The sequence below is a fragment of the Ipomoea triloba genome, chromosome 13 (genome assembly GCF_003576645.1).
Source record: "Ipomoea triloba cultivar NCNSP0323 chromosome 13, ASM357664v1".
NCBI classification, from domain to species: domain Eukaryota; kingdom Viridiplantae; phylum Streptophyta; class Magnoliopsida; order Solanales; family Convolvulaceae; genus Ipomoea; species Ipomoea triloba.
In genome coordinates, this window is record NC_044928.1 from 13902489 (window position 1) to 13927389 (window position 24901).

Here is a 24901-nt window from a genome sequence, read left to right on the forward strand (position 1 = left end):
AAACGAAGAATTATTTGTTCCTTTCGCTTTAAGAAATAAAAGTAAGAAACGAAGAATTAGAAGACGCTAGAATTATTTGTTGCTTGTGCTTAAAAAAAAATGAATATATACAAGATGCGAGCTGAGAATTATTTGTTCATTGTGCTTCAAGAAATACAAGTAAGAAATGAAGAATTCAAAAATGCTTGAATTATTTGTTCTGTGCACTTCAACAAATAAACAAATTGAAGAATTAGAAGACGCGAGTTGTAAAATGTGTGTTCCTTGCGCTTCAAGAAGTAACAAGTAAGAAATGAAGAATTAGAAGACGCGAGCAGAGAATTATTGCATTCCTCTACAAAAGTAATAATAACGAATTAAGTAATATTGGGTTATTTGATATAATAACCAATTATAAAGAATACCACGAATTAGAAATATAATTATAAATATATGTTAAATTTATAAATAAATGTCTTCATTTTATAATTGTCTACAACGTGTATTCATACTATGAAAATGTTGTATAATTCTTTTTATCAACGCTTTCAAACACATCTCTTTCAATAAAAATTAGCAAACAATTAGGTATCCGCGACTCCTTCTAAGCTTGAACCGTCGCGGATACCCCTTTTAAAGGGAAAATTAGGTATTCAAGACCCTCTATAAGTTGAATGAGTGAAATGGAAACATTGTTCCCGATTGTAGAAACTACATTAATGTCTACACATTCAAGCAGCTAAATATGGAGAACTAGGGTGAAGTTGGTGTGGAAAGTGGGATTTGAACCCACGCCCTTTCGGACCAGAGCCTTAATCTGGCGCCATAAACCAACTCGACCATCTCCACGTTACAATTATATATATGCAAGTTTAATTTGGATATGATAGAGATAGTTTATGTTAAACAGAAGCCTACACGTGCTAGTTCTTGCAACTTGTATTGAATATGTGATGAATTAGTTTTTTAGGTGAGGTGTAAAGTGTAAACAAGGAATAACTTCGTCAAGTGTCGTTCTCGATATGATGGCAAATTGGAGAGAGTTGTAACACCCCAGACCAGCTTGGCTTGCCGTACATCCGGAGGAGTTACCACCACACTTAGAACGAGTTCTATCTTCTTTTGATAAACCCCACTCTAGGTGCACAGGCTAAACGAAAACTTCTACTTAACAACAACAACCACCCATCATAATTTAATATATATATACATTTACATTTATATATACATAGTTTGCCCCTCGGGCCAAAATATAAGTTAAGGGTCATCCACGACCCTACTAGTTGAGTTAGCCACCCCTAAGGCTACAAAAAGGCATTTACACCAAAAAAAGAAAATCTTCCCCAAGGCATATCCCAAGACGTAATACCTAGGAAGCGAGAGGTGGTATTAACCATGGACCATTCGTCCCAATACTCTGGTGAACCGGGGTTCCATGGGTAGGGGTAATACACGATAAACTCTAATGGGTCGCTTCCGGTCAACACCTCGAGGGGATAAAAACCATAGGAGGCCTGAACATCTGGGCCATCTTGGACAAAAGGAAAACTATCTGTAACTGGAGAGCTGGCTGGAGCAAGCGAAGCATAACCCGGCGCATATGGGTCGGTACCTATCATCAGCTGTACATAGTCATCATAATCCATGCCATGACACTCATACTCCGGCGAACTTGGAGAGTTCGCCGCACTACAAGAACTTACACTAGATTGCATCTGTAGGCAACACAATGAAGTGTAGTTAGCGCGACGGCTAAGTAAGGGGTCCGTGGGTCACCCAAAATTATATAAAGGTTTTACAAAGTAAGTATTTAAAAACCTTTATTACCCTTACTCCTCATTGATACTTTACCTGCAACGAGTCATCACGTATAGTTTGCACAAGTAATAAATAAGAACTGAACAACAGTATAAGTTCTTTTGATAAGTGATTGCTTAACCAGAATGCATTACTCGACGCATCAATAATCATCTACGCATATAAGCAAGTAGCGGAAAATTATGAACATCACGTTTAATCACAATCATGTACTTGAAAATCTTCCTCATAGGGAAATCCCACCAACTTTTATCTCAAAGAGGGTTCACCGACACCTTTTTTCGCTTAAATAATCATCGCATCCCTCTTTAGCGTAGCTACAGAGTAACTACATTTTCATACAAAATTTTCCACTTAGTTTATTTGTACAAAGCGTGAGGCCTTTGGAGTATTCTCTTAACTCCCTCTCTGACCACTTGGATCATCGAACTCGGGTTCAGTGGTCATCCCCTGGTCTAACACTGATCCCCTGGACGTAAGGTTCGTTAGAATGATTCCTAGTTGGCCCTACTAGGTTCATAAAAACGACACCTACCCGGACTTCCTAGAGTAACTATACTTTAAGTGTGCACACCCCCGCAGGAATTCCTCATCCTAACGAGTTATATAGTTCTCGGCGAATAGACTTCGCCCTCCAGTATGAATGATCATACTATATAGCAACCTTGGGCAAGGGCACTTTAAGCCACCCGAAGGCTAATCAAGGTCCTCCTCAACTTTACTAGAAACTAAGGGTTTGAAAACATTTTTCCTTCTTCCTCATCCTCCTTGAGTCAAAACCACTTTTTGGACATATTCAACAAAATCAAGTCCCAACTTGAAATCAATCAACACTCTTAACCTAGTCCAAAAGTTTTTGTTTCTCAAAACATTTTGATAGTACACTAATTACCATACAGTGTGGTAATAAAGTGTAACTATCCCACAATTTCCATCATCACATTACATATGTACCTAACACTACATATATGTATATATGCATATAACATAACACTTTACACATTTATGCATACTTACATACGATACCTATACTATATATACATATTATAAATTTCCCATAATACTCATACATATTTGTATACACGGTTAAAGTTCATACCATATATATATATACATAATACAACATCTTATATTACTTATACATACATACATATGGTATACATGCTATGTATAAATACGGACCTACATACGATATATATATATATATATAAATACATATATACACATACGGTTTACATACATACATAATACGCATATAATATATATATTACTATACTTACACGTACGTACATACACTATATAATATACATAGTATTTCTAATTTAGATATTTAGGCACATTAACAACCACATCTCACCAATACAACATTTTGTACATATATATTATGTAAAATACAATTGCATATATATTATGCATACAAGCATGTACACAATAATTTCACCTAAAACTCATCATATTTCAAATAAACTATCAATTATCTAATTTTAAGTGACCTTAACCTACTTAAGGGATTCCTTACCTTTCGGGAGTGTACTAACACCGTATGAGGAATCTTGAATCTTTTTCCCCAAATTTTTCACTCAAAACCCTAAGAGAAATTTAACATTATAGCAACAAATATTAAGAAACTATACTTAGATTCAAGATCTAGGAAGGAAAATAAAGCTTTCTACCGAATAAAATTAAAGTTTTACCAAATAGCTTGAGACTTGTAAAGAAGATTTTAGCTATGGAAGGTAGAGCTCTAAGGAAGAAGATGATGATTTCTCTCTCCTTTCTCCTCTTGTTGTTTCGGCCAAATGAGGAAAAAAAATGGGAAAACATGCTTTATAATTCTACTCCTCACTTGGTTGACTATTCTTACCTAAACATGTGGTAAAAATTGTGACAAGTGTCACTTGCTTTCGGTTAAGTCTTGAAAAATATCTTAGCTAGACTGACCGGGATTAAAACAGATGAATTCTCGGTAGAAAATAGTTTAGATAGAATAATTTTCGAAACCAAAATTTATCCCAGACTAAATCCTAAAATTGGTCAAGGTTCGGTACATCGCGAAATATAGGTTCAAAACATTACGAGATAATTACATTTGGGTTTTAGGAAAGAAAAAAATGTGGGTTTAAAATTTGGCCCAAAATACTGATACAAGGTTTACAGGTTTCTCTCAGATAGACTTTCGGATTAAAAATTTGGACAAATAAATTTATCCAATAAATAAGGCTTTTAAAATTAGGAACTTTTAGTAGAAAATATTTCGGGGTATTACAAGAGTAGGCAAGTCACTTATGAATGCAAAAGCAATTAGCAGTAAAGAGCAAGGAATTCATTAATAGAGTGAGTGCAAAGTGAAACAAGATTCAAAGATCAATAATGAAAGAGAGCGGATTTGATCGATACTCCCCCGGTTCTTGCACTCATTTATCTACGGTTGGATTGAATTGAAATCTAAGACACCTAAGGAGGTGAAAGGAACAACACCGAGCGATGTCACGCTCGAATTCCCAAGCCCTCAATTGGTTGGGGCATTTCGTCGAACACCTTGTCTACCTACGCTCTTGAGACATTAGGATTACAATGGATCAAGATGAACCACAACAATACGTAAAACTAAAGTAAAAAACGAAGAATTAGAACACACTTGAATTATTTGTTCCATGCGCTTCAAGAAATAAAAGTAGGAAACGAAGAATTAGAAGAGGATTGAATTATTTGTTTCTTGTGCTTAAAGAAATAAAAAAAATGAATATATGCAAGAAGCGAGCTGAGAATTATTTGTTCATTGTGCTTCAAGAAATACAAGTAAGAAATGAAGAATTCGAAAATGCTTGAATTATTTGTTCCGTGCACTTCAATAAATAAACGAATTGAAGAATTAGAAGACGCGAGTTGTAAAATGTATGTTCCTTGCGCTTCAAGAAATAACAAGTAAGAAATGAAGAATTACAAGATGCGAGCTGAGAATTATTGCATTCCTCTACAAAAGCAATAATAACCAATTAAGTAATTTTGGGTTATTGGATATATTAACCAATTATAAAGAATACCACAAGTTAGAAATATAAATATAAATATATGTTAAATTTATAAATAAATGTCTTCATTTTATAATTGTCTACAACGTGTATTCATACTATGAAAATGTTGTATAATTGTTTTTCTCAACGCATTCAAACACATCTTTTTGAATAAAAGTTAGCAAACAATTAGGTATCCGCGACTCCTTCTAAGCTTGAACCGTCGCGGATGCCCCTTTTAAAGGAAAAATTAGGTATTCAAGACCCTCTATAAGTTGAAAGAGTGAAATAGAAACATTGTTCCCGATTTTAGAAACTACATTAATGTCTACTCATTCAAGCAGCTAAATATGGAAAACTAGGGTGAAGGTGGTGTGGAGAGTGGGATTTGAACCCACGCCCTTTCGGACCAGAACCTTAATCTGGCGCCTTAGACCAACTCGACCATATCCAAGTTACAATTATATATGTAACACCCCAATTTTCACATCTTAGATTTATTACAAAATCACTAATAATGCATTGCGGAAGCTTACATCTAACCAGCAGAAAAATGGGTGTTACCGCCACACCTAGAGTGAATTCTATCGCCTCTTTGATAAACTCCACTCTAAGTGCACAGGCTAAACTTACAACATCAAATAACATCCAACAGTCCAACTTAATACATATGGAAATAATTCTTCCAGGGTGTCTATTCTAGGATAGAGTAGACCTCAACCTCATCTTCCATCCTATTCAGAGCTCATCGGACTACAGGAGCCCACACTAGACAACATCTGTTAAAAAAAACACATTGAAGTGTAGTTAGCACGACGGCTAAGTAAGAAAATCCATGGTCACCCAAAATTCAACAAAGGTTTTTAAAACACATAGAAAAGAGTTTTGGTAATTTTGCCCATTTGATGAGATTTCACCTGAAAATACGTTAACAATGAAGACTTGCACAAAAAGTGAGTAGTGAATCAACATCAATCTGTCTCTTTAGACAAAATCATTTCTTTCTCAAGGTCGTTACAAAATGACTCTTTTCTCATCTTTAAAACTTCCTTAGTTTCATAGTAGCAAGCGTGAGGCCTTTTGGAGTATCAACCCCGGGCCATGGCATTTAAGCCCTCCCGTAGGTCAATCTTGTAAACAACCTCGGGCCATGGCATTCAAGCCTTCCCGTAGGTCAATCATCTCAACAACCCCGGGCCATGGCATTCAAGCCCTCCCGTAGGTGAATCATCTCAACAACCCCGGGCCATGGCATTCAAGCCCTCCCGTAGGTCAATCATGTAAACAATCGCTGGGCTATGGCAATTAAGCCCTCCCGTGGGTTAATCGAGTCCTCCACAACTTACTTTAGAAACTCAGGTTTTGAAAACATGTTCCTTCCTTCAGTTTTCTTTCTTAAATCATTTCTTTTGGGCATATTTCTCATTTGAGTCCAATACTTGAAATTGGCTACCTCATTAGCCCCTGAAGGATTTTCAAAATACTTTCAGTACCCGCAGGCTTTTCAAACATCATTTTCTCATCATTCAAGTAAGGTACACACTCACTAAAAATGGTATTTTCCTTCAAAAATAAGGTTTTGACAACCTGTGTACCAAAATAGCATACGTTCTTCAACGTAAGTTTTTATAACATTTTTGGATATACTTCATATTCAAGTCTCATACTTGAAATCCATCCACCTATTTATACACTTATATATTCTACTAACACTACATATATCCATTCTCAATAATATTATTATAATAGTACGAACCCATAGTCAACCATCTATGAATCAATCGATTCATAGCACCATTAATATTAACATCCTTAACCTTGTTCCTTATCATGAATTTCAATCCATATTACAATCCAATCATCATCGGTAATCCATAATCATGGTTCCACCATTAACTCATAATAGATAGTTATTCTCATCATCAACAACTTCCACCATCATCAACACCATTAGAAATATAACTTAAGGAAATCGCACATCCAAGTATGTATAAATTTCTAAGTGGTAAAGTCATTGCCTAACCATAATCCAAAATCGTTCAACAACTATATCCTCAAGATTCACCATATACAATCTTTATCTCAATATTTCCATATAACAATTTCCTCAATAATATCATAATATCATCACTACTCAAAATTCCTTTAAACCATAACTTATTCACCAATATAGAGATTTCCAACTCTCATCATCATAATCATAATAATCTCTTAGGATCATTACAACCCCATCGTCTAAACATCATTAACAATAATCAAAGCTTACTTCATCCGCACCACTGGACGCACAGGGGACGCTCGTCCAGTATCGCGTCCACAGGTTCTGCCCACTCTTCGCCCAGCTCGGACGCACGGTGGACGCGCGTCCGGCGCTGCGTCCGCACACACGGCCAGTTCTGGACAGTGTGAACAACGTAGTGGCGAACACCTCTACTATTATTTCCATAATTATTATAAGTACACATATGTATATATATCCATATATTTCAACACAAAGCTCATAAATTCCTACTTCAACTATCAATTATTAAATCTTAAGTGACAAAACCAACTTAAGGGATTTCTTACCTTTCAAGTAGCTTTTAAAACCGTAGAAATTGTTGTGATCCCTTCCTCCAAATTTCCACCGAAGATCCTAAGTAATTTACACCAAAATAACAATATTTTCAAGAATTCTTAGCTTAAAATTAAGCTCTAGGAAAGAATTCTACTCTTCTTAACCGAATAAAATCAAAGTGTTACCTAGTATGGAAGAATTTGTGAAGGAATTGGCTATGGAGTTTCTTGAACACAAAGATGAAGATGAAATTTCTCTCCCTTTTTTTCCTCTCAAATTTTCGGCCAAGGTGGAGCGAAATGGGAAGAATGAAGAAAAACTTGGAGATCAAAGCTCCTTTTATAGCAACACTTTAGGGATGAAGAAACTTGGTGATCAACCTACATTGTTTCTTATAAGGGAAGAAATAAGAAACTTGGAGATCAAGCTTCAATTTGGATCATCTTCAAAAATATTTAAATAATAACATGTGGCTAAAAAAGAGTGACATGTGTCACAATTCTATGGTAAGTATGGTAAATCTTGAAGAATAAGCCTTGCCTTGCCAGTTAGGGGTTAAATCAGATAAAAGTTCGGTGGAATATAATTTAAATAGGAAGAATTTTGAAACCAAAAATATTCTAAAAATAATCCCGACATAAATTTGGAAAATCGGATAATTTTCGGGAATGAGTAAGGGGTTACAGTCTACCCTCCTTAGGAATAATTTCGTCCCCGAAATTTCCTTTCTTATCATCTAAGCCTCAAGATAATCCACCGCTTAATTCCTATCCCCAAAATTATCAACATAGGCTCTAATACTTTCTTATTTCCAACATCTCATAGCCTAAGCTCCCAAAGGTTCGAACAACTTTGATATCACTTTCTAACGGACCTTATAACCTTAAGCTCTAATTCCAAGATCTTATAACCTTAAGCTCACTTTGTAACAGAGCGTACCAAAGATCAATAATGAAAGAGAGCGGATTTGATCGATACTCCCCCGATTCTTGCACTCATTTATCTACGGTTGGATTGAATTGAAATCTAAGACACCTAAGGAGGCGAAAGGCACAACATCGAGCGATGTCACGCTCGAATTCCCAAGCCCTCAATTGGTTGGGGAATTTCGTCGAACACCTTGTCTACCTACCTCATCCAGACCTCATCCTCCCCGATTAAGGGCGAGAGTTGCACACACTTAGGCTATTGCACTCTTGCGATATCTTGCCAAGCCTACAACCTGCACTCTTGAGACATTTAGGCTTCCAATGGATCAAGCTGAACCACAACAATGCATAAAACAAAAGTAAGAAACGAAGAATTAGAACAAACTTGAATTATTTGTTCCTTGCGCTTTAAGAAATAAAAGTAAGAAACGAAGAATTAGAAGACGCTTGAATTATTTATTACTTGAGCTTAAAGAAAAAAAAAATGAATATATACAAGACGCGAGCTGAGAATTATTTGTTCATTGTGCTTCAAGAAATACAAGTAAGAAATGAAGAATTCAAAAATGCTTGAATTATTTGTTCCGTGCGCTTCAACAAATAAATGAATTGAAGAATTAGAAGACGCGAGTTGTAAAATGTGTGTTCCTTGCGCTTCAAGAAATAACAACTAAGAAATGAAGAATTAGAAGACGCGAGCAGAGAATTATTGCATTCCTCTACAAAAGTAATAATAACCAATTAAGTAATATTGGGTTATTTGATATATTAACCAATTATAAAGAATACCACGAATTAGAAATATAAATATATGTTAAATTTATAAATAAATGTCTTCATTTTATAATTGTCTACAACGTGTATTCATACTACGAAAATGTTGTATAATTCTTTTTATCAACGCTTTCAAACACATCTCTTTCAATAAAAGTTAGCAAACAATTAGGTATCCGTGACTCCTTCTAAGCTTGAATCGTCGCGGATACCCCTTTTATGCGCGACTTCGTCTAATCTTGAACCGTCGCGGATACCCCTTTTAAAGGGAAAATTAGGTATTCAAGACCCTCTATAAGTTGAATGAGTGAAATGGAAACACTGTTCCCGATTGTAGAAACTACATTAATGTCTACTCATTCAAGCAGCTAAATATGGAAAACTAGGGTGAAGTTGGTGTGGAGAGTGCGATTTGAACCCACGCCCTTTCAGACCAAAGCCTTAATCTAGCGCCTTAGACCAACTCGACCATCTCCATGTTACAATTACATATATGCAAGTTTAATTTGGATGTGATAGAGATAGTTTTTCTTAAACAGAAGCCTACACGTGCTAGTTCTTGTAACTTGTGTTGAATATGTGATGAATTAGTTTTTTAGGTGAGGTGTAAAGTGTAAACAAGGAATAACTTCGTCGAGTGTCGTTCTCCAGAGGATGGCAAATTGGAGAGAGTAGGCAAGTTACTTATGAATGCAAAGGCAATTAGCAGTAAAGAGCAAGGAATTCATTAATAGAGTGAGTGCAAAGTGAAACAAGATTCAAAGATCAATAATGAAAGAGAGCGGATTTAATCTATACTCCCCCGGTTCTTGCACTCGTTTATCTACGGTTGGATTGAATTGAAATCTAAGACACCTAAGAAGGCGAAAGGAACAACACCGAGCGATGTCACGCTCGAATTCCCAAGCCCTCAATTCGTTGTGGCATTTCGTCGAACACCTTGTCTACCTACCTCCTCCAGACCTCATCCTCCCTGATTAAGGGTGAGAGTTGCACACACCTAGGCTATTGCACTCTTGCGATATCTTGCCGAGCCTACAACCTACGCTCTTAAGACATTAGGATTCCAATGGATTAAGATGAACCACAACAATGCGTAAAACAAAAGTAAAAAACGAAGAATTAGAACACACTTGAATTATTTGTTCCTTACGCTTCAAGAAATAAACGTAAGAAACGAAGAATTAGATGACGATTGAATTATTTGTTGCTTGTGCTTAAAGATTTAAAAAGAATGAGTATATACTAGACGCGAGCTGAGAATTATTTGTTCATTGTGCTTCAAGAAATACTACTAAGAAAAGAAGAATTCGAAAATGCTTGAATTATTTGTTCCGTGCGCTTCAACAAATTAACGAATTGAAGAATTAGAAGACGCGAGTTGTAAAATGTGTGTTCCTTGCGCTTCAAGAAATAACAAGTAAGAAATGAAGAATTACAAGACGCGAGCTGAGAATTATGGCATTCTTCTACAAAAGAAATAATAACCAATTAAGTAATTTTAGGTTATTGGATATATTAACCAATTATAAAGAATACAACAAGTTAGAAATAGAAATATAAATATAAGTTAAATTTATAAACAAATGTCTTCATTTTATAATTGTCTACAACGTGTATTCATACTATGAAAATGTTGTATAATTGTTTTTTCAACGCTTTCAAACACATCTCTTTGAATAAAAGTTAGCAAACAATTAGGTATCTGCGACTCCTTCTAAGCTTGAACCGTCACGGATACCCCTTTTATCTGCGACTCCTTCTATGCTTGAATCGTGGATACCCCTTTTATCTGCGACTCCTTCTATGCTTGAATCGTCGCGGATACCCCTTTTAAAGACTCCTTCTATGCTTGAATCGTCGCGGATACCCCTTTTAAAGGAAAAATTAGGTATTGAATCGTCGCGGATACCCCTTTTAAAGGAAAAATTAGGTATTCAAGACCCTCTATAAGTTGAAAGAGTGAAATAGAAACATTGTTCCCGATTTTAAAAACTACATTAATGTCTTCTCATTCAAGCAGCTAAGTATGGAGAACTAGGGTGAAGTTGGTGTGGAGAGTGGGATTTGAACCCACGCCCTTTCAGACCAGAGCCTTAATCTGGCGCCATAGACCAACTCGACCATCTCCACGTTACAATTATATATATGCAAGTTTAATTTGGATATGATAGAGATAGTTTCTGTTAAACAGAAGCCTACACGTGCTAGTTCTTGCAACTTGTATTCAATATGTGATGAATTAGTTTTTTGGGTGAGGTGTAAAGTGTAAACAAGGAATAACTTCGTCGAGTGTCGTTCGCGAGAGGATGGCAAATTGGAGAGAGTAGGCAAGTTACTTATGAATGCAAAGGCAATTAGCAGTAAAGAGCAAGGAATTCATTAATAGAGTGAGTGCAAAGTGAAACAAGATTCAAAGATCAATAATGAAAGAGAGCGGATTTAATCTATACTCCCCCGGTTCTTGCACTTGTTTATCAACGGTTGGATTGAATTGAAATCTAAGGCACCTAAGGAGGCGAAAGGAACAACACCGAGCGATGTCACGCTCGAATTCCCAAGCCCTCAATTCGTTGTGGCATTTCGTCGAACACCTTGTCTTCCTACCTCCTCCAGACCTCATCCTCCCCGATTAAAGGCGAGAGTTGCACACACTTAGGCTATTGCACTCTTGCGATATCTTGCCGAGCCTACAACCTACGCTCTTGAGACATTAGGATTCCAATGGATCAAGATGAACCACAACAATGCGTAAAACAAAAGTAAAAAACGAAGAATTAGAACACACTTGAATTATTTGTTCCTTACGCTTCAAGAAATAGACGTAAGAAACGAAGAATTAGATGACGATTGAATTATTTGTTGCTTGTGCTTAAAGAAATAAAAAGAATGAGTATATACAAGACGCGAGCTGAGAATTATTTGTTCATTGTGCTTCAAGAAATACAAGTAAGAAAAGAAGAATTCGAAAATGCTTGAATTATTTGTTCCGTGCGCTTCAACAAATAAACGAATTGAAGAATTAGAAGACGCGAGTTGTAAAATGTGTGTTCCTTGCGCTTCAAGAAATAACAAGTAAGAAATGAAGAATTACAAGACGCGAGCTGAGAATTATGGCATTCTTCTACAAAAGAAATAATAACCAATTAAGTAATTTTAGGTTATTGGATATATTAACCAATTATAAAGAATACCACAAGTTAGAAATAGAAATATAAATATAAGTTAAATTTATAAACAAATGTCTTCATTTTATAATTGTCTACAACGTGTATTCATACTATGAAAATGTTGTATAATTGTTTTTTCAACGCTTTCAAACACATCTCTTTGAATAAAAGTTAGCAAACAATTAAGTATCTGCGACTCCTTCTAAGCTTGAACCGTCACGGATACCCCTTTTAAAGGAAAAATTAGGTATTCGCGACCCTTTATAACTTGAAAGAGTGAAATGGAAACATGGTTCCCAATTTTAGAAACTACATTAAAGTCTTCTCATTCAAGCAGCTAAGTATGGAGAACTAGGGTGAAGTTGGTGTGGAGAGTGGGATTTGAACCCACGCCCTTTCAGACCAGAGCTTTAATCTGGCGCCATAGACCAACTCGACCATCTCCACGTTACAAGTATATATATGCAAGTTTAATTTGGATATGATAGAGATAGTTTCTGTTAAACAGAAGCCTACACGTGCTAGTTCTTGCAACTTGTATTCAATATGTNTTAATCTGGCGCCATAGACCAACTCGACCATCTCCACGTTACAATTATATATATGCAAGTTTAATTTGGATATGATAGAGATAGTTTCTGTTAAACAGAAGCCTACACGTGCTAGTTCTTGCAACTTGTATTCAATATGTGATGAATTAGTTTTTTGGGTGAGGTGTAAAGTGTAAACAAGGAATAACTTCGTCGAGTGTCATTCGCGAGAGGATGGCAAATTGGAGAGAGTAGGCAAGTTACTTATGAATGCAAAGGCAATTAGCAGTAAAGAGCAAGGAATTCATTAATAGAGTGAGTGCAAAGTGAAACAAGATTCAAAGATCAATAATGAAAGAGAGCGGATTTAATCTATACTCCCCCGGTTCTTGCACTCGTTTATCAACGGTTGGATTGAATTGAAATCTAAGACACCTAAGGAGGCGAAAGGAACAACACCGAGCGATGTCACGCTCGAATTCCCAAGCCCTCAATTCGTTGTGGCATTTCGTCGAACACCTTGTCTTCCTACCTCCTCCAGACCTCATCCTCCCCGATTAAAGGCGAGAGTTGCACACACTTAGGCTATTGCACTCTTGCGATATCTTGCCGAGCCTACAACCTACGCTCTTGAGACATTAGGATTCCAATGGATCAAGATGAACCACAACAATGCGTAAAACAAAAGTAAAAAACGAAGAATTAGAACACACTTGAATTATTTGTTCCTTACGCTTCAAGAAATAGACGTAAGAAACGAAGAATTAGATGACGATTGAATTATTTGTTGCTTGTGCTTAAAGAAATAAAAAGAATGAGTATATACAAGACGCGAGCTGAGAATTATTTGTTCATTGTGCTTCAAGAAATACAAGTAAGAAAAGAAGAATTCGAAAATGCTTGAATTATTTGTTCCGTGCGCTTCAACAAATAAACGAATTGAAGAATTAGAAGACGCGAGTTGTAAAATGTGTGTTCCTTGCGCTTCAAGAAATAACAAGTAAGAAATGAAGAATTACAAGACGCGAGCTGAGAATTATGGCATTCTTCTACAAAAGAAATAATAACCAATTAAGTAATTTTAGGTTATTGGATATATTAACCAATTATAAAGAATACCACAANAGGCTATTGCACTCTTGCGATATCTTGCCGAGCCTACAACCTACGCTCTTGAGACATTAGGATTCCAATGGATCAAGATGAACCACAACAATGCGTAAAACAAAAGTAAAAAACGAAGAATTAGAACACACTTGAATTATTTGTTCCTTACGCTTCAAGAAATAGACGTAAGAAACGAAGAATTAGATGACGATTGAATTATTTGTTGCTTGTGCTTAAAGAAATAAAAAGAATGAGTATATACAAGACGCGAGCTGAGAATTATTTGTTCATTGTGCTTCAAGAAATACAAGTAAGAAAAGAAGAATTCGAAAATGCTTGAATTATTTGTTCCGTGCGCTTCAACAAATAAACGAATTGAAGAATTAGAAGACGCGAGTTGTAAAATGTGTGTTCCTTGCGCTTCAAGAAATAACAAGTAAGAAATGAAGAATTACAAGACGCGAGCTGAGAATTATGGCATTCTTCTACAAAAGAAATAATAACCAATTAAGTAATTTTAGGTTATTGGATATATTAACCAATTATAAAGAATACCACAAGTTAGAAATAGAAATATAAATATAAGTTAAATTTATAAACAAATGTCTTCATTTTATAATTGTCTACAACGTGTATTCATACTATGAAAATGTTGTATAATTGTTTTTTCAACGCTTTCAAACACATCTCTTTGAATAAAAGTTAGCAAACAATTAAGTATCTGCGACTCCTTCTAAGCTTGAACCGTCACGGATACCCCTTTTAAAGGAAAAATTAGGTATTCATTCAAGCAGCTAAGTATGGAGAACTAGGGTGAAGTTGGTGTGGAGAGTGGGATTTGAACCCACGCCCTTTCAGACCAGAGCCTTAATCTGGCGCCACAGACCAACTCGACCATCTCCACGTTACAAGTATATATATGCAAGTTTAATTTGGATATGATAGAGATAGTTTCTGTTAAACAGAAGCCTACACGTGCTAGTTCTTGCAACTTGTATTCAATATGTGATGAATTAGTTTTTTGGGTGAGGTGTAAAGTGTAAACAAGGAATAACTTCGTCGAGTGTCGTTCGCGAGAGGATGGCAAATTGGAGAGAGTAGGCAAGTTACTTATGAATGCAAAGGCAATTAGCAGTAAAGAGCAAGGAATTCATTAATAGAGTGAGTGCAAAGTGAAACAAGATTCAAAGATCAATAATGAAAGAGAGCGGATTTAATCTATACTCCCCCGGTTCTTGCACTCGTTTATCAACGGTTGGATTGAATTGAAATCTAAGACACCTAAGGAGGCGAAAGGAACAACACCGAGCGATGTCACGCTCGAATTCCCAAACCCTCAATTCGTTGTGGCATTTCGTCGAACACCTTGTCTTCCTACCTCCTCTAGACCTCATCCTCCCCGATTAAAGGCGAGAGTTGCACACACTTAGGCTATTGCACTCTTGCGATATCTTGCCGAGCCTACAACCTACGCTCTTGAGACATTAGGATTCCAATGGATCAAGATGAACCACAACAATGCGTAAAACAAAAGTAAAAAACGAAGAATTAGAACACACTTGAATTATTTGTTCCTTACGCTTCAAGAAATAGACGTAAGAAACGAAGAATTAGATGACGATTGAATTATTTGTTGCTTGTGCTTAAAGAAATAAAAAGAATGAGTATATACAAGACGCGAGCTGAGAATTATTTGTTCATTGTGCTTCAAGAAATACAAGTAAGAAAAGAAGAATTCGAAAATGCTTGAATTATTTGTTCCGTGCGCTTCAACAAATAAACGAATTGAAGAATTAGAAGACGCGAGTTGTAAAATGTGTGTTCCTTGCGCTTCAAGAAATAACAAGTAAGAAATGAAGAATTACAAGACGCGAGCTGAGAATTATGGCATTCTTCTACAAAAGAAATAATAACCAATTAAGTAATTTTAGGTTATTGGATATATTAACCAATTATAAAGAATACCACAACTTAGAAATAGAAATAGAAATATAAGTTAAATTTATAAACAAATGTCTTCATTTTATAATTGTCTACAACGTGTATTCATACTATGAAAATGTTGTATAATTGTTTTTTCAACGCTTTCAAACACATCTCTTTGAATAAAAGTTAGCAAACAATTAAGTATCTGCGACTCCTTCTAAGCTTGAACCGTCACGGATACCCCTTTTAAAGGAAAAATTAGGTATTCGCGACCCTTTATAACTTGAAAGAGTGAAATGGAAACATGGTTCCCAATTTTAGAAACTACATTAAAGTCTTCTCATTCAAGCAGCTAAGTATGGAGAACTAGGGTGAAGTTGGTGTGGAGAGTGGGATTTGAACCCACGCCCTTTCAGACCAGAGCCTTAATCTGGCGCCATAGACCAACTCGACCATCTCCACGTTACAAGTATATATATGCAAGTTTAATTTGGATATGATAGAGATAGTTTCTGTTAAACAGAAGCCTACACGTGCTAGTTCTTGCAACTTGTATTCAATATGTGATGAATTAGTTTTTTGGGTGAGGTGTAAAGTGTAAACAAGGAATAACTTCGTCGAGTGTCGTTCGCGAGAGGATGGCAAATTGGAGAGAGTAGGCAAGTTACTTATGAATGCAAAGGCAATTAGCAGTAAAGCGCAAGGAATTCATTAATAGAGTGAGTGCAAAGTGAAACAAGATTCAAAGATCAATAATGAAAGAGAGCGGATTTAATCTATACTCCCCCGGTTCTTGCACTCGTTTATCAACGGTTGGATTGAATTGAAATCTAAGACACCTAAGGAGGCGAAAGGAACAACACCGAGCGATGTCACGCTCGAATTTCCAAGCCCTCAATTCGTTGTGGCATTTCGTCGAACACCTTGTCTTCCTACCTCCTCCAGACCTCATCCTCCCCGATTAAAGGCGAGAGTTGCACACACTTAGGCTATTGCACTCTTGCGATATCTTGCCGAGCCTACAACCTACGCTCTTGAGACATTAGGATTCCAATGGATCAAGATGAACCACAACAATGCGTAAAACAAAAGTAAAAAACGAAGAATTAGAACACACTTGAATTATTTGTTCCTTACGCTTCAAGAAATAGACGTAAGAAACGAAGAATTAGATGACGATTGAATTATTTGTTGCTTGTGCTTAAAGAAATAAAAAGAATGAGTATATACAAGACGCGAGCTGAGAATTATTTGTTCATTGTGCTTCAAGAAATACAAGTAAGAAAAGAAGAATTCGAAAATGCTTGAATTATTTGTTCCGTGCGCTTCAACAAATAAACGAATTGAAGAATTAGAAGACGCGAGTTGTAAAATGTGTGTTCCTTGCGCTTCAAGAAATAACAAGTAAGAAATGAAGAATTACAAGACGCGAGCTGAGAATTATTGCATTCTTCTACAAAAGCAATAATAACCAATTAAGTAATTTTAGGTTATTGGATATATTAACCAATTATAAAGAATACCACAAGTTAGAAATAGAAATATAAATATAAGTTAAATTTATAAACAAATGTCTTCATTTTATAATTGTCTACAACGTGTATTCATACTATGAAAATGTTGTATAATTGTTTTTTCAACGCTTTCAAACACATCTCTTTGAATAAAAGTTAGCAAACAATTAGGTATTTGCGACTCCTCCGTCTAAGCTTGAACCGTCACGGATACCCCTTTTATCTGCGACTCCTTCTAAGCTTGAACCGTCGCGGATATCCCTTTTAAAGGAAAAATTAGGTATTCAAGACCCTCTATAAGTTGAAAGAGTGAAATAGAAACATTGTTCCCAATTTTAGAAACTACATTAACGTCTACTCATTCAAGCAGCTAAATATGGAGAACTAGGGTGAAGTTGGTGTGGAGAGTGGGATTTGAACCCACGCCCTTTCAGACCATAGCCTTAATCTGGCGCCATAGACCAACTCGACCATCTCCACGTTACAATTATATATATGCAAGTTTAATTTGGATATGATAGAGATAGTTTCTGTTAAACAGAAGCCTACACGTGCTAGTTCTAGCAACTTGTATTCAATATGTGATGAATTAGTTTTTTGGGTGAGGTGTAAAGTGTAAACAAGGAATAACTTCGTCGAGTGTCGTTCTCGAGAGGATGGCAAATTGGAGAGAGTAGGCAAGTTACTTATGAATGCAAAAGCAATTAGCAGTAAAGAGCAAGGAATTCATTAATAGAGTGAGTGCAAAGTGAAACAAGATTCAAAGATCAATAATGAAAGAGAGCGGATTTAATCTATACTCCCCCGGTTCTTGCACTCGTTTATCAACGGTTGGATTGAATTGAAATCTAAGACACCTAAGGAGGCGAAAGGAACAACACCGAGCGATGTCACGCTCGAATTCCCAAGCCCTCAATTGGTTGGGGAATTTCGTCGAACACCTTGTCTACCTACGCTCTTGAGACATTAATTTCGTCGAACACCTTGTCTACCTACGCTCTTGAGACATTAGGATTACAATGGATCAAGATGAACCACAACAATACGTAAAACTAAAGTAAAAAACGAAAGATGAACCACAACAATACGTAAAACTAAAGTAAAAAACGAAGAATTAGAACACACTTGAATTATTTGTTCCATGCGAAACGAAGAATTAGAACACACTTGAATTATTTGTTCCATGCGCTTCAAGAAATAAAAGTAGGAAACGAAGAATTAGAAGAGGATTGAATTATTTGTTGCTTGTGCTTAAAGAAATAAAAAGAATGAGTATATACAAGACGCGAGTTGAGAATTATTTGTTCATTGTGCTTTAAGAAATACAAGTAAGAAAAGAAGAATTCGAAAATGCTTGAATTATTTGTTCCGTGCGCTTCAACAAATAAACGAATTGAAGAATTAGAAGACGCGAGTTGTAAAATGTGTGTTCCTTGCGCTTCAAGAAATAACAAGTAAGAAATGAAGAATTACAAGACGCGAGCTGAGAATTATGGCATTCTTCTACAAAAGAAATAATAACCAATTAAGTAATTTTAGGTTATTGGATATATTAACCAATTATAAAGAATACCACAAGTTAGAAATAGAAATATAAATATAAGTTAAATTTATAAACAAATGTCTTCATTTTATAATTGTCTACAACGTGTATTCATACTATGAAAATGTTGTATAATTGTTTTTTCAACGCTTTCAAACACATCTCTTTGAATAAAAGTTAGCAAACAATTCGGTATCTGCGACTCCTTCTAAGCTTGAACCGTCATGGATACCCCTTTTATCTGCGACTCCTTCTATGCTTGAATCGTCGCGGATACCCCTTTTAAAGGAAAAATTAGGTATTCAAGACCCTCTATAAGTTGAAAGAGTGAAATAGAAACATTGTTCCCGATTTTAGAAACTACATTAATGTCTACTCATTCAAGCAGCTAAGTGTTAGGAACATCATGTAATAGGTTTTGCTGATACCAACTGTTAAGTAGAAATCCCCAAGTCTCGATACATAGGCAAAACACTGTAAGTTCGACAAGTAAACCAAGAGCGAAAATACAACCGGGTAACTTTGAGCTCAACTCGGAAAATATTTAAGCTTGAGGGAAATTTGTTTGAACATCTTAGAAGTCTCGTGTGTTGTAATCATATAGACAGATCAGAAGAAAGCATGGGACAACACTGGAGGAATAAGGGTCTGCGAGACATCAACTAAGTCTCGAGACATAAGCAGAGTTCGAGAGGTAGGACCTCTCGATACAGTTATCCAGTTCGAGACATAAACAGAGTTCGAGAGATAGACCTCTCGATATTTGAGTTCGAGACATCAAGCGATCAAGATATCAACCTTGGTCTCGATACACTAACAATTCTCCAACAAAGCTGAATGACGGTCATACTTAAAGTTTGGAGAAGAAGAATATCATGGAGATGGAATAATGAAGAGGTGCCGAACGTGAAGATTTCAAAATGGGCGGAAATGGATGACACGTCAGATTTCCACCACAAACGGTCAAAAGGTGCACCAATGCTGAAGTGGTCTGATTCCCTACAAACAAGGAATAATGGGAATATAAAAAGAGTAACTTTTACCAAAAGACGAAAGTGGAGCATGGACTCAAGAAAGTGAACTATGGAATATTCACTACAAGACAAAGAGGTTCAAGTTACAAGATCACCACTCCATGAAATATGCTGAAAATATGCAAGACCCATGATCAGCATGGGAGACAAATTTCAAACGGAATAATTTTCCCTCCAACGGAATTATTCCTCTACTCTCATATATAAGGACGTAAAGACAGAGAAAAAAAAAGGGGAAAAGAGAGAAAAAGGAGTTAAAAAGAAAAGAAGTTCGAAATTCTTAAGAAGTGTCTGTCTAAAACGTTCAAGTGCAAGTGCTTAACTTGGAATATCATCCTGATATTCAAAACAGCGAGAAAACACATCTTAGTGTTTCAAGAGAGTTACAAAGCTTAAACTGTTATACATCCAGAAGGTGACCGAAGCTGCTCTACATCGAAGTTGATTCAACGATAGCTTGTGGTCAGATTGGAGTCTGTTACATTCAACTGTGACAACCAAAAACACCTTGCTTTGGATTAAGCAAGAGAGGTGGAGTAACCTGGCAGCTGTCCGAGTGAAAGAAACCTGAGGCTTGACGCGGGCTTGGTGATCAAAGGTCAAGTGCTCGAGAGGTGGAGTAGCTGGAAGCGGGGAGAAAGACCTTGGAGAGGTAGAGTAACCTGGGAGCTGTCTTGTGAAGATCCTGAGGCTTGACGCGGGCTTGGTGATCAAAGGTCAAGTGCTCGAGAGGTGGAGTAACAAGAAGCGGGGCGAAAAACCTGAGGCTTGAGGCGGGCTTCGTGATCAAAGCTCAAGCGCTCGATATTGTACTAAAAAGGGAAGTTTTTAGTGCAATCCTTCCAGGGAGTTTCTGGAAGAAGAGTGGACGTAGGCGGGTTGGCCGAACCACTTAAAAATCTCTCTTGCATTTACTTACTGTTTTTATCTCTCGCTAACCTCTCGATTGCACTGCATATAAACGCACTTCTCGAACTAACTCAAACTCGTGCTAACTAAAAGGGGATAACATTTCCGCTGCGCATAAAACTTTGTCTTCACCTCGTGAGGTATCGAACCTAAACATCCTAAGTTCAATACACACGAGAGGTTGAAAAGATTTGCAAAATCTTATACAAGTCTATTCCCCCCCCCCTCTAGACTTGTACCCCATCCCCTTGGGACCAACAATTGGTATCAGAGCAAGTTCTCTGATCGATATAAACCTTTGTTTATATTGCCTAGAGATCCTTCTTTGAAAAATCTTTTAAAAGTTTTCAAAGCACGAGATAATTTTTCTAATATGGATAGCATGTTGTCGAGACATCTTCTCTTTGATCTTAGCAGGTTCGATGACTGGAAAACACGCATGCTTGCGTATCTATCAGCCCTCCATGATGAGATGGCCGAAGTTATAACATCTGGACCAGTCAAGATCATGATGGTAAACACGGCTGCTGAGCAAACCAGGGATACACCAAAGTATGTCCCCAAACCTAGGGAAGAATGGACAAGTGATGATAGGAAGAGAAACAACCTGGACAACATTGCCAAGGATATTCTCTTCAGAGCTATAGACGAAACCATCTTCCCAAAAGTAAGAAAGTGCAAAACGGCGAAAGAGGTATGGGATACTTTGATGTTAATTGGTGAAGGTGACGAACAGGAAAAGGAGAACAAGCTCACCGTGGCCATGAAGAAGTTCGAGGACTTCAAGATGAAGCCAGGGGAAAGCATCGACAGCATGGAATCTCGTTTCATGAAGCTATCAATAGAGATCAGTGATCTCGAGAAGGAGATTCCACAAAAGGAGCTAAACCTGAAGGTCTTACGAGGCCTTACCAAGGAGTGGGAAATGAAGGTGATCACAATGCGTGATCACAGGGATTTGAAGAACACCACAACCGACCAACTGTTCAGAGATCTCAAAGCCTTCGAATTTGAGATGTTTCCGAGAGATGAGGACGTGGTGGACAGACGGAATGTGGCACTGGTTGCGGACCAACCAACCACCTCCTCAAGGTCAGATCCTAATCCCACTGATTTTTTATCTGACGAACAGTTTGCTTTCTTCATGAGAAAATTCAGGAAGTTCATGAAGAAGACACCGGAAAGCAATACAAGTTCATCTTCCTCCTCAAGAAGGAAAAATGAGAGATACACATCCAGAAGAATGGAGGAAGAAGATCAAGGTCTATGCTACAACTGTAGGAGGCCAGGGCACTTCAAGGCTGAATGCCCTTACCCACCAGTAAGCAAGCATCAAGGTCAGGAAGGCAAGGATTCCAGAAGAAAAGAGGAATCCAGAGAGAGGCCAGCCAAAGGTAGCCTCAAGGGAGAAACAAAGACACACCTGCGCAGGAAGGCGCTTGTTGCTGAGGAACTCGAGAAGACAATCGAGGAGTTCGAGACATCGAGCTCCAGTGATAGCAGCAGCAGCTCAGAGGATGAGAAGGGGCTCATCTGCTTATACACTACAGAAGAGGAGGATCAATGCTTGATGGCTATCAATAATGAGGTAACCTCCCCTTCCACATCTCGCTGCTCTATTTCTACTTCTCAATGTTCTTCGTTTAGAAGCGATGAGGACCCCTTCGAGACTATGGAATTGATCAGAAGGAACCTCAAAATCGCTAACAGCACTCATGCCAAAATCAGGGAAGAAAACAGCAAGCTAACCGCTGAAAGAGATATGCTTAAGAACGTCTCGAAAGAGAATTCAGAGCTAACTCTCAAAGTAAGTGAGTTAGAAGCTAAAGTAATCCTACTAACTGAAGAGTGCAAAGCTCGAGAGACCAGAGAGCTTAATCTTAGAAAGGTCATAGCATCATACACCAATTCCTCCAAAGCTATGGAGAAAATGGTGGATGATCACAGAACAGAAAGTGACAGAACCGGTCTCGGGTTTCGTCGGAACAGTCTCTCGAGAGATAAGCAGACCAATGGTTCGGGAACTTCAAGAAATGGAGGATCTCAACCCAAACCAAATAAAGGTCATAAAGGACCAACAGAAAAGACCAGAGTAGCTATTCATAAACCGTCCCTGTACACCAGCAATGGAAAGTATAGGAAAGCTACGAAGAATGACCGGGTAAACAATATCGAGAGATCACCCAGCTATCTCTCGCAAGGCAATTCCAAGTACAAAAGAAGCTACATTCCATATAATGCGCCTCAAGGCAAATATGGAAGGTCTGAGATCCACACAGTTAGGAACTCACGGATGGAGAAAGGCAGACTCTATCCATCTAGTGAGAATTGGTCATCGAATCACAATTTCTGGAAGAAACCTCACTTTCAGCAATTTCACATGATCAAACAGCGTATGAAAGGCATGGTGCATAAGCCGATCGAAAAGTCTATACCTAAGTTGATTTATGCACCAAAGAGGCCCAAAACCTTTGCTAGCATTCCTTATGATTATCAAACGTACAATGGCTACATTGCACCTAGGCCCGGAGGAATGGGCCCAAGGTATAAATGGATGCCTAAACTCACTAACCAACCAGGACCCAAAGTTTGGGTACCTAAACTTGCTTAATTTCCTTGCAGGACACCAGGGACGTGTGGTTCATTGATAGTGGATGTTCAAGACATATGACGGGAAATCTAACACTGCTAGAGAACATCCAACCTATCGAAGGTCCCTTGGTGACATTTGGCGACAACGAGAAGAAGGGACGCACAAAAGCTGTTGGTGAAATTCAAAAGAATGAGCTGGTTATTAAGGGAGTATCCTACGTTGAAGGGCTCAAGTTCAATCTCCTTAGTACAAGCCAGTTCTGTGACAAGGGCTACAAGGTTATCTTCACCAAAAGCAAATGCCAGATTATGAGCGAGGAATCTCTCGAAGTCGTCTTGGAAGCAGCAAGGAAAGGAAACATGTACATAGTGGATTGGAGGTCTGCAAAACCATCCCTATGTATGCTAGCAAGGAGCAAGGAAGATTTATGCTGGGATTGGCATAGTAAGCTTAGTCATCTGAACTTCAAGACTATCAACAAGCTTACTAAGAGGAACCTAGTGGAAGGACTGCCCAAAGTGACGTTTCGAAAGGATAAAATTTGTGAGGCATGTCAACGTTGCAAACAGATCAAATCCTCCTTTAAGAGCAAAGCCGAGACATCATCCACTAGACCATTAAGTCTTCTTCACATGGACTTATTTGGCCCAGTGGATCCACCCAGCATAAAGGGAAAGAAGTACACTCTTGTGGTAGTAGATGACTACACAAGATTCACATGGACCGTGTTCTTAACCAAGAAAAGTGAGACAAAAATTGCCCTGCCAAATCTCTTGAAGCAAGTTCAAGTTGAAAAGGATGTCTCGATACTAAAGATCCGGTCAGATCAAGGTGGAGAGTTCGTTAATCAAGTAATCGAGAGCTACTGCAACGAGAACGGGATTCATCATCAACTGTCAGCTGCTCGAACGCCTCAACAAAACGGGGTTGCTGAAAGAAGGAACAGAACTCTCAAAGAAGCCGCAAGGACCATGCTCTCGCAAGCCAACATATCACAAGGATTTTGGGCAGAAGCAATCAACACAGCGTGCTACACCCAAAATCGGTCCTTGATCGTAAAAGGAGTTGGAAAGACTCCATATGAGTTGTGGAATGGAAGAAAACCGAATGTAAGCCACTTCCACACATTCGGGTGCAAATGCTATATCCACAACAATGGGAAGGCTCAACTAAGAACTTTTGAAGAAAAGGCAGATGATGGAGTATTTCTGGGATACTCATCGACAAGCAAAGCATTCAGAGTCTTCAACAAGCGGAGTTTGGTGGTTGAAGAGTCCATACATGTTACCTTTGATGAAAGGGCATCGACAGATCAACCATCAAAGACAACGGAAGCAGCTGAGGAAGATCAGCCAGAGTCTATCGAGAGATCAAACTTACCTCTCGAAGACAAGCAGTCGATAGTTCGAGACGTAGCGGAACTCCAGTCAGAATCAGATGATGAAGAGTTTACAAAGAAGAAAGCTCCTGACTCAGTTGATCCAATCCAGTTCATAGATGTTCA

At 37.6% G+C, this 24901-nt stretch overlaps 4 non-coding genes across 4 annotated transcripts; all 4 read right to left on the reverse strand.

The window, feature by feature from the left end:
* Positions 1-747: 747 nt before the first annotated feature.
* On the reverse strand, positions 748-828 carry TRNAL-AAG. Its single transcript has one exon. It is a non-coding gene; the product is annotated as a tRNA-Leu (tRNA).
* A 10295-nt stretch (positions 829-11123) lies between these two features.
* On the reverse strand, positions 11124-11204 carry TRNAL-AAG. The gene has a single exon. It is a non-coding gene; the product is annotated as a tRNA-Leu (tRNA).
* A 1403-nt stretch (positions 11205-12607) lies between these two features.
* TRNAF-AAA lies at positions 12608-12688 on the reverse strand. Its single transcript has one exon. It is a non-coding gene; the product is annotated as a tRNA-Phe (tRNA).
* A 3497-nt stretch (positions 12689-16185) lies between these two features.
* On the reverse strand, positions 16186-16266 carry TRNAL-AAG. Its single transcript has one exon. It is a non-coding gene; the product is annotated as a tRNA-Leu (tRNA).
* Between the last annotated feature and the right edge of the window lie 8635 nt (positions 16267-24901).